We start from the raw sequence: 5,617 nt of genomic DNA, 5'->3' as shown, positions 1-5,617 counted from the left end.
TGTCCCTAGTCTCTTTTATCACCTTGGAAACAGGATCTCTGTTTTCTGTTTGTTTGTTCTGTTTTTGTTTTTACAGGACAAATGTTGCCAAAGCCCATGACCACACTTCCCACTCGGGTTAGCTGCAGATGTGTCTCTGTGACAATCACACGTGAACCACACAGGAACTCCTAAGTGGAGCGTCTTGGAAGGGACCACAGCGGGGAAGGGCAAGGTCTTTGGTTTTTCCTCTTTCCTATGTGTGAAAATGTGGATTCAAGAGCTGGATCTCAAGCATCCCTTGTCCAGGGATGAGCAAGCTATAGGGAGAGAGTTTGCTGAAGACACAGAAGAACTTGGATCCTAGAAGGCTGGAAGTCATTTGCCTTCTATGAAGGAGAGAGAAAAAAATCAGCTTTCCAATGTTGAAACCTAAACCATTGCTATTTTTAGCTTTCTTTCACTCACAACCAAATCCAGTCCTGATCTAGGTCGGGAGTTTCCTACAGTAAACCTATTTTCAAAGATGAACCCTAAGTCATAAACTCACCTTAACAAATCTTCAGACGATCAAACCTAGTCTTAGAGCAATGGAACAAGGGTGAAAACTTTCTCAGTAGGAGAAGTTTCACACACACAAAAAAATCATTCTTTGGAGAAGAAATGGTTCTAGGGAAGAGTGGCCTGGGAGGGGCAAGACTACAAAGGTGACCAGTTTGGCAGCTGTTAGAGAGACTGTAGTGAAATGGTTGAGCTTCTGAGCTACAACAGCAAGCATGGAAGCTTGCTGCAGGGAAGCTGGTTGCTGGGCAACTGAAGGAACGGATTCTAGAACCTTAATTCTCAACCTAGGGGTCATGACGCTTTTAGGTATATTAGATGCTTACATTATAATTCATAGCAGTAGCAAAGTTACAGTTATGAAGTAGCAACGAAATAATTATGGCTGGGGTCACCATAACCCGAAGAACCGTGTTAAGGGTCTCAGTATTAGGAAGACTGAGAACCACTGATCTAGACCTTGATTCGCTAAGGTTCTGGCTTCGGGAAAGGGTGAGCCTGGATACCTCGCTGTTCTCGCCTGCCCACCAGCCAAGAGGAAGGCATTAGGAAGAGTGACCTACCCTGCTGCAGATGGGACAGCACCTCTAAACATAGAGAAAGCACACAGCGGAAGGTTCTAGAAACATGGTATCAGAACAGACTGCAAGTACAACAGCCAGGATGTTTGTTTGTTCATTCGTTTGTTTTGGCCAAAAACTGAATTGGTTGGAATTTCACACAGACCCTTGCTTGATTCTGGACTCAGTGATTTCTACCTCACAGACTTCCCGTTTCTTTCATCAGCAAAACTGACTCAGTCAGAAAGGCCTCTTTGATGACAAAATCCCTAGCTTTTGACTTGACACGGGAGTTGGTTGATACATAGTAGAAGCTACTTGCTTCTTGGATAACTGTTCAGGTCACCTGCACAAGTGTTTTCTGTGCCCTGTTTGGTCTCTTTGTAATGGCACACAACACAGCGTTTCAGTCTTCACTGAGCCTTGCTGAACATTCTCCATGAGAGCAAGCTCAGAGGGGAGCCCAGTGGATCTGGGCAGAGCTTCTTATGTTACCCTCACTTGGATTTTTCTTTCTGTATCCAAACTTTTTCAGTCTCTATAATCCACCTAGCTCCCAGGAGGGTTTTAAAAACAGTGCTTCCGGGCTGGGGAGATGGCTCAGTCAGTAAAGTGTTTGCCATGAAAGCATAAAGACCCAGGTTGTGAGCCCCAGAACATGTGTAAGAAGCAGAGCCTGAGAATCCCGGTGCTTGGGACGGGGAGACAGTGGATTCTGGAACTTGTTGGCGGGCCAGTGTAGCCTATTTTGTGAGTTCCAGGCCAGAAGGAACTGTCTCCAATAAAAAGGAAAGAAAACTTGGTGGGTGGTGCAGAAGCATGAAGCTGGAGGTTATTCTCTGATCTCAGTGTAGACTCACACAGGCACACGTATGTGCCCCTTTCACTAACATGAGCGCGCGCGCGCACACACACACACACACACACACCTCACATTTTTCCAGTAAAGAATTTGATAAATTTCTTGATGCTTTAATGTGGTGGGGGGAAAAAAGCTTGCCTTTTTATAATCCTCCTACCTCAACTTGACATTTTTCCAGCTCCAGATTCTCCAAAGAACTCAGTGTGACATACAGAACACTGGCCAGTCATAAATCTGGAAGAAATTCCAAAACAAGACAAAAGGCTTTGATTTTCGAAAACACATATTTAACCATTTTAAAAAATAAAACGAAAGGCCACAAATCTACATGGACATCAAAAACAGTGAAGAAATAATTTTTCATGAAAATCTTGTAGCCCTGCTCATGTTGAAACTGTCCCTAAGTGGTGCTGACAGCCTTGCCCGAGGCTGAGGCTGAGAGCTGTGTATTTTTTTCAATCATGTTTTGGAAGCATTGGGTAGACTCAATAAAATTCCAGAATCAATACATTCCGGTCTTGGGATGCTCACTGCCTCATCCCAAGGTCCCCCATTTTCCCTTTAACAAAGTCCCTTCTTCATCTTTCCATGATATGAGCGATGGGCACACGGACACCGGCACATGCCATGCATGCATGGACACCTGGGTCCTCATTTTCGCTTTGAACTAATGACTATGATACGTCAAAAAATTCACAGCTAATCTGATCAACTTTTCCATTCCCAGCTCCTGCTTTTTCATCCCAGATGGAAGAAGACTTACCACCTGGACCATCTCCCAGATGAGACAAGATACAGAAAAACTCTGGACTTGGAGAGGCTTGATGATTGGTTCTTTCTGTCGATAAATCCTCGCTGCTCAGCAGCCTCATGCAGGCAGATGAGAACTGCGTGTTACGCTCCCACAAATGCCAAAACTGCCCGGGGTTGACATTTATTGTGTAGTCTTCACAGAACAAATGGTTTGCCTAGAAAGCAGTCGAGGCTTCCAGCAAGATGACATTTCATTCTTCTTACAGGGCTGGAGATGGGGAAGAGATTCCACAAGATGAATTGGCTTCAGAGTTCAAGCTTTTAGCTACATAACACATTTTCTATTAAAAATTCTTAAACATGTAAATTCACATACATAAAATTCAGCCCTCTAAAAATACGGCTCTGTAGGGTTTTAGTATGTTCATACATTTCTTCAACCCTTATGATTACTTATTTCCAGAATGCTCCCAAATAAATGCCATGCTTACTAGTAGTCAACCCCAGCCCTCCAACTTCCAACCCTAAGCAGTTGCTGGTCCTATACATCTCTATAGGAATGACTGTTCTCGACATTTTATATAAGGGATTAGGTAGCATGTGGGCTTTGCCCATGGCTTCCTTTCACTTATAGTGTTTCTAGGATGCTAGATAGGAGCTTGGTGTGGCATACTGACCTTTCTCCTAACACCAACTGATCCTATATAGGACATCTCCCGTGCTGAAGGGCTCAGCCCACACACTCCCACTTCAGCCCAAGAGTAGCCTGACCCATATGTGACAATATCCATATATCCACTTACAGACTGAGGCTCAGAGGAAACTGAACTAATTTGTCCAAGGTCAAACAGTTAACAAGCAGGGGAGTCAGGATTTCATCCAGGTCTGCTGGATTCCAGACCCCACCGCCAGAATTCTTAAAGGACCAATTTGAACTTCGCTTTCTTTCCAGGTCCTGTATTCGGAACAAGCAAATAGGTACTGTAAAGATGCTTGAGCTCAAAGGCAGGTCCCCAGGTTCCCAGAGGTGGATATTGAAACGCAGAAGCCAGGGTCATAAGTGGGACCAGGAAACCCTAGGATCTGGGGAGAATAAGGAGAATAAAGCCAAAGTTCTGGCACCTACCATGCCAGATACGCAAAGGGGAATTGAAATGCCACCACCCCCTTGTTTGGCTCTTTGATTTATGACCCAATAGAGAGCCAAATATATGCATATATTAAATTATTAAAATAAATCAGTCTACCTATATATAATGCTTTCCCTGACAAACCCTGGAGCAATAGGAAAGAAGAAAATTCCTGCCTGTCACTAAACTGTCATAGCAAGATCCAATTTTAAACATCTGGGCATGAGATTTGATGCCTGTGAATTTCTTCCACGGTGTAGAAAAACATCCATGCGGAGAGTCATGGAAAACTGACCATCTTCAGGTCTCTCCCAGATTAAATGGAATGAATTACCCCTGAATCCACAGTTTTGTCTTTTTGTTATTTCTGTCTTTGTTGTCCCCAATGCTGACACGTCAGGAAGGCTGGCAGGCTGGACGTGGTTGCCTCCTTTCCCCCCCAGTTTTCATCTCCTAGGCTGCGGGAGCCATGGTACCTACATGCTGCGCATGGTTGGAAGTGGGACACGTGACTGAGAAGGAACAGAACAGGGACTCTGTGATTTCTCCTCAAGGCCTCAGCCTCTGGATGCACTCTGGATGCAGGTGCGGAGGAAATGGCCTTTAAATGATGACAGATTATTAGGCGCACGATCAAAATGAAGCCAAGCAACTCAACTGTTCAGATCTCCTTCCCAGTTCCATTTGGAGCTCTAGCCGAATCCTTTAAAGAGAGAAAAGAAAGCATCACTCTCCCCTGACTCCAAGGAGAAGCCCATCCATCTGCCCACTTTTGCAGCCTGTCCTGATGTCTCTGCCAACATCAGCCTGGTCTGTGGGCTGCGTCTGTCTCTGTATGTGGTGTTAGATGCTCCACCTAGCTCTGGAGGGAGACAGCAAAAAGTGCATCTGAGCTCGCCTCTGCTGACTTATAGGTACAAGCCAAATCACTTACCTCCCTAGGCCTGTGTTTCCTCACTTGCTGAATACAGCCATTCATACCAACCTCTTCAGGGTGTTATGAGGATTAAATGAAATAAATATGTAGAGCACTCAGCAGGATGTTTGACATAGAGTAAGTCCCAGTAAATACTAGCTTTTTTTTCTCCATAAATTTCTCTCGGCTCCTTGGAAGGACATGCATGAGACATCCCGCGGTCTTTCTTGCAGTGTACAAAATCCACATCTAATGTAGAAAGACTAGGAATGAGTAGGAACGTGAGCTGTCCCTAGTAGGGGCTTTTTTGCAGAAGGCTTCGAGATGGAAGTGATTTTGCATTTTCCTCATGAACTCTCTTTGGAGGAGGACGGGGTGAGAGAACCCAAGGAAAGGGCCCATTCAGTGGACCATGCTAGGGCGGGAGGTGAGAACAAGGGCCAGCATTCCTCAGGACAGCTGATGTCCAGAGAGCAGGAATGGGAAATGTGGGAGAACTCCTTGGATGGCATATTGGGAAGAAGGGGAGACAGCCACCTCCACACCTAGACAATCCTGCTGGGAGCTGGTGAGGAGAAAGTGCCACCAAGCAGCCTACTCCCCCACTGTGCCCTATGATTACTAGTGTGAGGCTGGCTTGGGTATATCTCCAGGGGGTCCCTGAGTGGGACTTCACAGTGACCCTGGGCTTGGGGAAGATTTTCAACATGCCAGCATGTGCATGACCAGGTCAGACCATGACCAGCCCTGGAAGCAGGAGAGTGAGGGTGAAGGAAGGGACAGACAGCCTGTGGGGGGTGGGAGATGGAGGAGGAAGACCTCAAAGACTTCCTCCACACTTAGCCACATGCATGAG

The 5,617-nt window shown here is 45.7% G+C and overlaps 1 long non-coding RNA gene across 1 annotated transcript; it reads right to left on the bottom strand.

The window, feature by feature from the left end:
• Positions 1-2,062: 2,062 nt before the first annotated feature.
• LOC126506431 (uncharacterized) lies at positions 2,063-4,609 on the bottom strand. Its single transcript, XR_007593220.1, has 4 exons — positions 4,326-4,609; positions 3,519-3,670; positions 2,726-2,983; positions 2,063-2,196 (listed from the first exon to the last, which is right to left on the bottom strand). It is a non-coding gene; the product is annotated as an uncharacterized lncRNA (long non-coding RNA).
• Positions 4,610-5,617: the final 1,008 nt, after the last annotated feature.

This window comes from Alexandromys fortis, unplaced genomic scaffold, assembly GCF_014885135.2.
Source record: "Alexandromys fortis isolate MF-2015 unplaced genomic scaffold, M_Fortis_MF-2015_v1.1 scaffold_0, whole genome shotgun sequence".
In the NCBI taxonomy this organism is placed as follows: domain Eukaryota; kingdom Metazoa; phylum Chordata; class Mammalia; order Rodentia; family Cricetidae; genus Alexandromys; species Alexandromys fortis.
This window is presented reverse-complemented; position numbering and strand designations above follow the sequence as displayed.